We start from the raw sequence: 12,120 nt of genomic DNA on the forward strand, positions 1-12,120 counted from the left end.
GTCAACATTCGTAAACAGTGATGGCAGAAGACTTTGATCTCCCACACAAAGGTTCCGTCTTCTTGCTCAATCACTTTGTATCCTTTGCTCCATCGGATGAGTTTCCCCTGATGGTATCTCTACTCCAGATATGGGTGGTCCAAATAAGGAATTAACCGCTCCATCAACCAGCTTTAAGCTCTTTTGCAAGTCTCAGATCCGCCCCAGCATGGACTTGCAATGCATTTCTTCGTGTTAGCATACTTAGAAATAATAAGGTTTAATCTTATTAAGATTAACCTTATTTTTAAATTCTACTCCCTGCAGATCAGGTAGTAGAGCCGTAGACCTATTTTTCCCTATCCTGACAATCTTGTAGGGGCCATCCCATCTAGGTTTCAGCTTCCCTAGAAACAGCTCCCTTTGCGCATCGTAGTACAGAACTAATTGCCCTTTTTTAAAGGTATACTTCTTTGCTTTAAGGTCCTGCAACTGCTTCATCCGACGTTTAGCTACCTCCTGGTGTAATAAGCTTTGCAATTTCAGCTCATCCAGGTGGGCTATGATCGTGAAACGTTCAAAGAGTGAATCCTCATCTCCCAAAGAGTGATTATTTGCAAACCGTATGGTTGGCAACTCGATTTCGAGGGGTAACACACATTCTTCTCCATAAACTAATTTAAATGGAGTATGGCCGGTAGCTCGCTTGAATGTTGTATTGTATGCCCATACTGCCACATACAACTTCTTGTCCCAGTCTCGTTTCTTCTCCGAGACTATTTTAGACAAGATACCCACCACAAGCTGCTTATTAGTACTTTTGACTTGCCCGTTGGCTTGTAGATTATAAGGGGTCATTTTGTTGTGCTTGATTTGCCACGAGCTTGGGTTCCACGGTCCGACACTAGTTCCTTTGGTGGACTGAAATGGTAGATAATCTACTCTAAAAGAAAACTTGCAGTCTCTTTTGCATTGTCCTGCCTCGTCGCCCGCACTTCCGACCATTTTGTGAAATAATCAGTTGTTGCTGCTATAATGTACCTCTTTTGGGTAGTAGACGATGGGGTGAAACGACCCACAAAATCAATGCCCCACTTCTAGAATGGAAGGATAGCCATAATAGGCGTGAGTGGGTGTTTCATGTTCTCTCTGCTGTCATGTCTTTGATAGGTATCACATCTCTTAACATACTCAAAAGAGTCTTGGAAGATGGACAGCTACCAATATCCAACTCTTAATGCTTTCTATGACATCAATCGTCCAGCGAAGTGCCCTCCACATGCAGAGTCATGGAACTCTTCCAAGATGAAAGGAACCTCATCAGGCATCACACATCAGTGGTAGATATCATCAACACCCTGCCGATATAGTGTTTTGCGATCAAGGAAAACTTCAAAACCTGTTGTCTGATTTTCCTCTTTTCAGATTTTGATAAACTAGCTCCAGTCTCTCCTGTTGATAGATAATGCGTGATAGTAGAATACCAAGATGGGATAGAAGCTGTATCAATTTTAAACATTTCTTCAATATCACTTCCTTCAGCTAAAGTCTCTTTCGGCTCCCCAAAATCCACAAGGCATTCCACAATCCCTTGCAACCTTGGTGGTTTACTCTTAATCTCATAATTGAACTCCTGCAAAAGTGATTAATCACTTTGCCACATGTTCAGGCAGTTGTAGCTTGTTCATAAGCAATCTAAGCCCTTCCGCCTTCGTATAGAAAACTACCTTCTCATAGAGGATGTAGTGCCTGAATTTTTTAGTCACGGAGACCATCTCTAGGCACAACTTCTCCATGTAGGTGTAGTTAATTTCTGATATACCCAGTTTTCGACTAGCAAAAGCTATCAGATGATACCACTTTTTCTCCCATATTTGGGCTAAGTAGTAGCTGATACTATGCATGGTGGCTACTAAAAATATGTAAAATATCTTGCCTCTTTTGGGTGCTTTTAAAACGGGTGCTTTTACTAGCTCCTGTTTCACATCCTTGAAAGCTACTTTACAAGGATTGCTCCATACAAATAGACAGCTAAAGGATAATAAGTTTGTTAATGGCAACGTCCTTTCTGCCAAGGCATTTATAAACCTCTGATAGTACCCTTTCGATGACAGAAAGCTATGCACCTCTTTCGAAGTGCGTGGTGGACTCATAGCGACTATGACCTTGATCTTTTCAGGGTCAATTGTGATCCCTATTGAACTGACCACATGGCCTAGCAATAGCCCATAAGGTACTCCAAAGACACACTTCTGTGGGTTAAGAGCGGTACAAAATTGTCTACAGTGCTCAAAGCACTTTCTTAAAATAATGAACATCCTTTCCCTTACAGTGGCCGCCCCCAGGTCATCAATAAATACTTTCAACTTATCTAGGGAGATGTCACCAAAGGTCTTGTCTACTATTTGTTGCCATGATCCAGGTTCATTGCACAATCCAAAGGCCATCACATGGTATGCAAAAGTACCAAAGATAGTAATAAAAGTTGTTTTCAACTTGTCCTCTTCTGCAATCACCATCTGGTTGTAACCCGCAAAGCAATCCATAAATGAGTATATTTCCCTACCCACTAATTGATCCAAAATCTGGTCAATAAATGGCAACGGGTAGTAATCCTTAACCGTCTTCTTATTCAGCTCTCTTAAATCTACACATAGTCAGATCTGGTTATTCTTCTTCTTCCTGATAACAACTAGTGAACACCATTCGGTGTGCTGTACAGGGAAGATTAAACCAGCTTTTCGTAACTTCTGTAACTCCTCAAACAGCCCGTCCCTCAATTCAAAAGGCATACACCTTACTTTCTGACGCACAGGACGACTGCCTTCTTTTACAGGAATAGTATGAATAGCCAGGCTGGGAGGAATGCCTCTCAGCTCGTCATAACTCCAAGCAAAGATATCGCATAATTCTTGAATCAAGGACACATAGTCCTCCCTTTTTGTTGAACTGAGCATGGAACCTAATTTAATTGGCCGCGAATCATTCGGCGTGCCAAGGTCTAACTCAATCACATCTGCGTCTCTTATCCTATCTTGCGGCTCTATCAGCTCATTTAGAGTTATCTGATAAATATCCTCTGTAGTAGTGAACCCCTCTTTAGATTCTTCACTGGATGATGTCCCACTACCAGATGGATCATCTGTTGTTTCTAATTCAGTAGAGGATAAAGGAGCTCTCTCACTCTGAGGAGACTCAGGGTAAGCATTGACTATTACTCGATCAGCACCTCTACCTAGAACCACTCGACCTACGGGTATATTGACTTGACAGTGTGTTCGTAAGATCCAAGGCCTGCGAGCAAGACTCGATAGCTAGGACATCCTGAAAATCTTATTACCCTAAAGTCCAAGAAGCATTCTACACTTGCAACTGTAACATGGACTTTAGTAACGCAGCCTTCTGGTTGCCTTAGGCTATCATCAGCCATTCTAAGAAGGGTGAAGCTATCTTTTTGGATGCCTAGACCCAACCTCTCCATCAACTCTGAACTCATGATATTGACGGAGGACCCAGTGTCTACGATAGCATGCTCCACTAATATTCCATCCACGTATGCTGGAACCCTAGGGCAATTCTTTTCAGCATGATTAAACCAATCTTCCCCTACTCGTGCTATGCCCAAAGGTTCTACAATATACCCAATACGCAGGATCTTCTTGAATTCCTTGCGTACTCCTGGAGATAATTTAATCAATTGTAAGAGGTTTACATCTGGTTTGACTTCGCAAAGAGAACTTGCCAAATCAAAATCATGATAGGTAGCCAAAGCTCTCTTTTCTCGCCAAACCATCCTTTCTTTTGGTCTCGGGACCGGCTTTGGTGCTTCTTTTTTAGCTCTTGCCTTCTTTCTTGGCACTTCCTCATCCTTCTTAGGATCGATTTTTTTGTCAACAGGCCTTAAAGGTCCACCTTCCACGCCAGGATTCAGGACTTGTGTCCCCTTATCCCCTTGCATAGGGTTTTCCTCGCTTGACCGGTTTTGCATTATCTTTATCACCCTCTTGAGCCTTTTGGTTAGTTGTCATGGCTCGTAGGTTAGAGGTTTCAGTGCCATTGATGCGTACAGCCTCGATAAGGCTGACTCCATTGCCTTGTGGCAACTCCTCTCTATAGAGGTCTTTCCCCTTTGCAATATTTGTCTTGGTCCATCACTTTGCTGGAGGTTATCACCTTGCGCTCTATGATTAACTAGATCCGGCTGTTTACTCCCTTGTTGAAGGGAACTAATCTTACTCCAATAGGTAGCAGCTAAATGGCCCGACTTCCCACAAATATCACATTTAACATTTGGATAGTTTCTAGGGAAATTTTGTCCGCCACACCACTTACAGCTGAATCTTGAGGGACCACCCTCTTCAGGGCGTCGACTCCCTATCAGATTCTGCTGCTTCTTCAAGAAATTGACGTCAACAACTATTTGTCGATATTGTTCAAAAATCATGTCAGGGTAGTGCTTCATCATATCCTTAACTTTGCCAAGGACATTAGAGGCACTCGACTCATAGCCTTGATCGTCTATCCGTCATTCCATTGGCCTAACAATTTGATTGGGCATTGGTTGTTGACTCACAGGAACAACATTAGGGTTCGAAACTTGGCCTCCAACATTTGGTGGAGCCAACTGACTAGCCATAGGCATAGTCACACTGGGACGAGCTGGCAACAAAGGTAGATTTCGAACCATGCTTCCTCTCCCATTAGGGTTATTCATAGGCATCCCTTGACTTTCATTTATCAACGGTAGATTGCCTCCAGGTACTAGGCCCGCATTAAGATTTATTCGAGAGGAGTAGGCCGTTTGTAATCGTGACTCTACTCCTTCTGCCCACGTGATGGTGGTGTCTATATCAGCCAAAGCCGCACTGCTCAATTGCACCTGAATATTGAAATCCAATCCATGCAAAAAGTATTGCAATTGGGCAGTCGGCGGAATGGGAATGTAAGTTTGTAACTTACGAAACACTTCCTTAAGCTTCTTAGCATAGGCTTTCACATTCTCATGGGGGTCTTGGCATGTTACATTCAAAACGTGCAACCAGTATTGGCCACCTCTTTCAGGGGCATATTCTCCTCGAAAAGTTGCATAAAATTGGTCAATTGTGGTTATGGTTCTAGTCTCTATGCTATGATACCATACTGCAACTCTTCCTTTTAAGGTCATGTTAAAGAACATCATAAGATGTCCCTCATCTTGGATACAGTAATTAAACATTAATCTTTGGAATTCACAAATGTGAAACTCCGCATCTTCTTTGGCTAACCCATTAAAAATGTGCAAAGGCACTCCTAAAGCTGGCAAATCCGGCATCCCTACAGGAATTGCAATGGGTTGTGCCATGACGACAATCAGATTGACAATGGAGTTTGGATTGATGGGATCACACCCCCACTTGAAGTGGGTTGAGTTGGTGGAAGAGAGGAAGAACTTGCGCTTCCTCCTGCACCTAAAGGACTATATGCAGCAGTTGGGTTACTAAGACCACTGCCTCTTATGCATATCGGGCTACTCCTTTGAGGAGAATAGCGACTTACGATCTCCAACCACCGTCTAGCCCTCTCAGCACGTTTTGCTTTTTGTATTTCGACTTGATGGTCCTTGTCAAAGGACATAAACCAACTTTTTTTGTCCCTAACAACCCTAGATTCGAGAACCACCACTTGTTGGCAGCTCCCTGCAGACGCACCACTAATGGGACCTCAAATGGGCCGGCACTCGCTATGGCACTAGCCAGACCTCATGCTCATGAGACAGATGAACACACCCTCACAGCCTCGCGGGCCAGGAGAGTCTATCTTTTTCCAAAGGACAAAATGCCCTAAAGCCTAATCTATGCGTTTATAGTTTTGTATAACAACGTTTCCCTTTCTATAAATTCCTCAGAGGGAGAACCCATACACATTGGCAATAAATACCACGATAATCACATAATCGAAGTTATGGTTCTAGCCTCTAGGCTATGATACCATACTGAAGCTCGTCCTTTTAGAGTCATACTAAAGAACATCATCAAGTATCATTCATCTTGAATTCGATACTTAAACATTAACTTTTGGAATTCATTGATATGAAGTTCCACAGCAGCTTCCTCTGCTAATCCATTAAAGATGGGTAGAGAAAATCCTACGGCAATTGGCAAGTCTAGCATTCCTCTAAGGATTGCAATGGGTTGCGCCACAATGACAACTGGATTTACTGAAGAAGTTTCAATGATGGGAACTATTACTCCACTCGAAGTGGCCTGAGTAACTGGAAGAGGAGAAGTACCAGAACTTCCTTCTCCTAATGGACTATGCGTAGGGCTAGGATTACTAACCCCTCCCTTATAGGGATATCAAAACACTCCTTTGAGGAGAATATCTTCTAATAATCTGGGCCTCTCATCTAGCTCATTTGGCTGTTTCTTGCTTCTGAAGCTTGAGTTGATGGTCTTTTGAATCTATCTCATTTCCTTTTGGCATAACTAATAAATTGGTCCCTATTGACTGAGATTCAAAAACTGCCACTTATTAGCAACTCCCGTTAAATGTACCACCTATTGGGACCTAAAACGGGCCCTACATTGGCTCTATGGCACCAGTCCAGCCACTACTACTCATCTGAAACAACCCCACATGTCCTTGCAACCAGGAGCGTCTAAGGGATATAGTACCCTAACCTTGAATACAGAACTTTTACATTTGTAGGATTTTGTAGTTCAATGGATATCCTTCTCCACACTTCTTAGAGGGAGTCCCTAAACATATTGGTGTTATACACTATGTAAGCACACACAAAGGGAGCACCCCTTGGCCAATTATCGTGGCTGCACTACAGCTCTCCTATACCTCGAGGATTGGCCCCAAGATGCGATGTGTTAAACACATAAAACACATTCGAAACAAGCTCCATTCTTTTGATTGAATCAATCCAGGAGATAATCGATAGACTTCATAGAATATTCTTGAAGGAATTGAATCTCTAACCCTACAGCTTAGGGTACCTCACACTCTTAATATAGGTTATTGCTCTTACAAATAGTTTGTATGCATCTAAGATGATACCATATGGTCGTGCAATGCAATTGTGTATGACTACCATGCTCAAACAAGTTTATTCATTAACAATCAGCATCACAAAAGTGCAAAAATAGTTTTTTTAATGCTTTTTTCATAATCCGTGATTGTTGCGTTGCTTAGGACTAGTACTGAGCATTCTCATACTACTAGACCCTTTTAATTTTAGACAACAACATACCCTACCTGCCATGCATCATAAAACATGAAAGTTCAACTTATTTTAAACACTCAATAACCCCCTTCTTCCTATCATTGAATGTTATGTATTTGTTGGTAGATTTAAGGCATATTTGCCATGTATTTTTCTTTTAGAAAAGCAATAAAAACCCACTTTGGCATAAGATAAGACTTAACTGAGGCTAAAACGCATGCTTTAGTTCTACCATACATTCACAAACATAAGTTTTGATTGATTGATATTACTGAGAATAATTTTATTATCATATTTCAACCCATAGGAACCACATACACATGACAAAACCCCAAAAATACATAATTTCCCTTAAACTACATAGTCGCAAGTTTTACGTGTCTAGCATAAAATTATTATACGAATAATTTCTATTGATTACTTCAATATAATCGATAAATCAGAACATTGGCAACCAAATACAATCATTTCCAACCATTTTCAACCAAAATTTATTATAAAATAATAATACCTAGGACTTATTCACGAAATTGCACCTTATGACATACGTATTTCGAAATCAGAAATAGTGGCTATCCCATTTTGTAACAATAGGTAAATTAATGACACATCCTTCCTCTAAGGATAGAATGAGCGCCGGATTTCTATCAAACTCACTCTAAGGATAGCAGGAATTGATGATTGCAGTCCATGCAGCCTCTACAATCTTTAGCCTCTCAAGATGATAATCGTAGCCTTCTCGATTAAGATTCTACCATAGCTTTAATAATATTAGGTAGCACGATGAGTGTTGCCACGTCTAACTGAAGTCTTTAGCTCATTGCAGGCCTCTTCTCAGTACTCCATTTGCTGTCTTCAAAACACAAAATCATTCTTCTGTCTTCCACTTTGGCAATAGTACCACCTCTACTACTCGCTGTTGAGAAGAACGGACTTCTAAAAGCCCCACAAGCATGGTGATCATCTTCAACAATATGGTTCACTCCACTTAAAGTGGCTCTCTCATCACAAATATGCTCCTTGTAATGCTACTCATTAGCATCAGCTTCCTCAGCTCTACCTCCATCGTGACTTCATGCTTCCTTATATCACAAGAATTTGCTCCTCTCATGCAAACGTAGTCCCCATATCCATGCACTCACCTTGCCAAGCTACATGCTCCAAAAGAAATTGTCAATGTGGTATCTACTCTTTTCTCTCTCCCCCCACCATAGAGATAATCGAAGTCCTCCATACACCTAATACTTTTTCCCAAAAAGAAAATCATGGGGCTCCTCAAAATTAGTCAACCCCTCCACTCGTTATTAATCATGAAGCCATGCAATAATTGCACCCACTTTATTGTAGTGCAAAGCATTGAGAACTTTCTTTTTACAATTAAAAGCAGTATCTATGTACCATGCATTATATTCAATATTCCAGTAGTAGATCCATCAGTGTAGGCCTACCACAACTCATGATGAAGATGGCATGGACAACAACACTCCTCTCTTTGATACATAGAAGCAACACACTTTCCCCTCCACATCCATAGCTAAGATATGACCACTTTTACTTTATTAAACTTATAGATATTTCTTCAAATTAAAATTTAAAAATCACTTTTTTTACTAAATATCATGCCCTTTCTTTTGAACTCACATAATATCTTAAATGTTCTATAAGGTAGATCCCTTGAGCTTTTTGGGGAGGTTAGTCATGAATATATGTATGCATCACTTGGGTTCAAAATAATTGTCAGAGAGAGAACTAGGGAGAGAGAAAGAGGAGAGAGAAGACTGCAAAAGAGAGAGAAAGATTGTAGGAAGAGAGAGAAGAAGAGTGACGAGGAGAGAGAAAGACTAGATTTAGAGAGAGAAAGATAGGAAAGAAGGGGAAGCCATAGAAGCTGTGAGCAAGAAGAGAGAGAAAGTCTGTAATTGTATTATTGTGTCAAAAAAGATGTGAAAAATTACATCTTCTCTCCTTTTATACCAATGTTAGTGTGACATGGCATAATATCAATATTATTAACACTAATTTGTTATTCCCAGCTTCTTACAATCCATCCCTTCCCAAAAGTTTTTGTCCTAAAAAACAAACCTAGAAACAACTAGAAAGAAGATGGATAGAATAGAGTACTACTCTGTTTTACAGCTTTACAAATGGGAAATGAATGAAAAATGACCACTACATGAGCTGAATTTGAAGAACGGAAGTAAGCCCCAGCTATATACATGATTTGAAATACTTCAGAAGCAAATGGATCCATAAAGTCTTCAACAAATAATCCCAGAACAAAGTAGACAGCTTGCTGAGTAAACAGTCCCTGGCTGGACCAAATCTGCCATAACTTTTGATAGAAGTGTCCAAATGAGATGTACCATATATCAAAACGAAGCTCTTGAAGTACTTTAAGCCCATATAGATAGCTTAATTCTGAAAATTAGGTACGATTAAAACTGTTCTAAAACAACGTGCTGTCCTGAACCAGTCTGCATCATTACTAGCTCCATAAGCAATAGGCTTCAGCCACCAATGTCTCCCTCAAGTATGGATACTCATCCAATATAGAATGAGGTCTCCAAGAAGCCTCTTCAGATGATAAACCTCTCCATTTGATCAAATATTCCACAATAGAACGTGATCGAAGCTTCTTTTCACACTGACCTATAACAGCCTCTGGGATGTACTGAACAAGACCATCTTCATCAATGGGTGGCACCTAATCAACTATATCCACTGGATCACAATAATAGGGCTTGAGCTGACTAACATGGAAGACGTTATGAATCTTTGTAGAAGAGGGAAGCTCTAGTTTATATGCCAAATCTCCAATTCGCTTAAGGATCGTGTAAGGGCCATAAAACTTGTGGGCAAACTTATTACTGGATCCATCTTTTAACGTAGAGTACTTGGATTTGGGCACCTTCAACAAAACCAGCTCTCCTTCTTGGAACTCTAAAGGCCTCCTCTTCTCACCAGCATACATCTTCATTTGATCTTGAGCCTTCCTTAGATTCACCTTACATTGCTGAAGAAGGGTCTGCATTCTTTCCAATTCCTCCTTCCCATGAGGATTGATCGTTTCATTAAAGATGACTATGGGTAAGGGCACCTTGTAACCATACAAAGCCTCAAAGGGTGAAACTCCTATGCTCGCATGAGTGGAATTATTGTAAGCAAACTCAGCCAGGTGTAACCAAGAATCCCATGACGTTTGGACATCATAGCAAAAATGGCAAAGATAAGTCTCCAACCATTTATTAACTCTCTCTGTCTGTCCATCAGTTTGAGGATGATAAGCCATAGATGGAGCCAATTTAGTGCCCATAGATGTAAATACCGCCTGCCAAAAGTTACTCATAAACTTTGAGTCCCTATCATGAACAATCACCTGCGGTAATCCATGTAGTCTAAAAATATGCTCCATAAACGGATTGGCCACTTGAGAAGCAGTAAACTGAATCTTTCTTGGGATAAAATGAGCTGCTTTGGTGAGTTTGTCAACCGCCACATAAATACTATTCCACCCCTTCTTAGTAGTAGGTAAGCCAGTAATGAAATCCATAGTAATATGAGACCATTTACCCGTTGGAATAGGCAATGGCTGTAACAAACCTCCTGGCTTATGGGTGCTATCCTTATTTTGCTGACGAGGCATACACTTCATAACAAAGTCCTTGACATCTTTCCACAGTCCTTTCCAATAAAAGCTTTTGCTGATCCTGTCATAAGTCTTGAAAACTCCCAAGTGTCTAGCTAAAGGCGAAGAATGTAACTCCTTCATAATTTTTCGCTTAAAAGAAGAAGTAGAGGGAATAACAATCTTTCCTTTCCACCAAATAAGACCATTTTTAAGCTGGTAATGCGAGTTTTCTTCCATAATACCATGCGGTAATTTCTGAAAGATTTGGTTGAATTCCTCATCTAAAAGATAGGCCTCCTGTAATTCTTCAATCCAGTCATTATGTAATTCTGTCATAGCTGACACTTTGCAGGCCCACATATGAGAAAGAGAATCAGCCACTATATTATCTTTATCCCTTGTATGAGTGATGTCAAAATCATAATTCTATAATGTAGCTACCCAGCGACGTTGCTTTGGAGTGAGATATGACTGAGTAAGGAAATACTTGAGTACCTGGTGATCACTATGTACTCTGAATTGGCTGCCATATAAGTAATGGTGCCATTTCTTGATTGCATGCAGGATAGCCAACATCTCCTGGTCGTAAACATTCATGGCCATCTCCTTATCTGTAAGCTTACGGCTCTCAAATGCAATTACTCCATGCTTCTGAAGCAAAACAGCCCCAATGCCACGGCCACTGGCATCGCATTGTATAGTAAACTCTTTGGAGAAATCCAGGCATACTAAGATAGGAGCAGAAGTAAGGAGTTCCTTTAACTAGTTGAAGCTGCTATCTGCAAGAGCATCCCAAAAGAAAGCCTCCTTTTTCAACCTGTCAGTCAAGGGAGATGCAATTGCCGCATAATGCTTTATAAATCAGCGATAGAATGAAGATAGACCAAGGAATCCTCTAAGAGAGGTAGTAGTAGTAGGTGTTGGCCAATCTCTTATGCATTGCACCTTCTTGGGATCAGTCTGTATTCCTTTTTGAGTGACTATATGTCCCAAGTATTCCACTTCAGTCTGCATGAAAGAGCAAGTCTTCTTCTCCTTAGCAAAAACCCTATGATATCTCAATATATCAAAAACCCTCCTCATATGTGCCAAGTGATCCTGTAAAGTCTTGCTATAGATCAAAATGTCATCAAAGAACACCAAGACAAACTGAAAGAGGAAAGGTTGCAAGATCTTATTCATCAGGCTTTGAAAGGTAGCTGGAGCGTTTATAAGCCCAAATGGCATCACCAAGAAATGATAGAGCCCACGATTAGTCCTAAAAGCAGTCTTGACTTCATCACCCTCTCGCATGCGAATTTGA

The sequence above is a fragment of the Lygodium microphyllum genome, chromosome 13 (genome assembly GCF_053477565.2).
Source record: "Lygodium microphyllum isolate KBCC chromosome 13, Lygodium_microphyllum_v1.1.10, whole genome shotgun sequence".
NCBI lineage: Eukaryota > Viridiplantae > Streptophyta > Polypodiopsida > Schizaeales > Lygodiaceae > Lygodium > Lygodium microphyllum.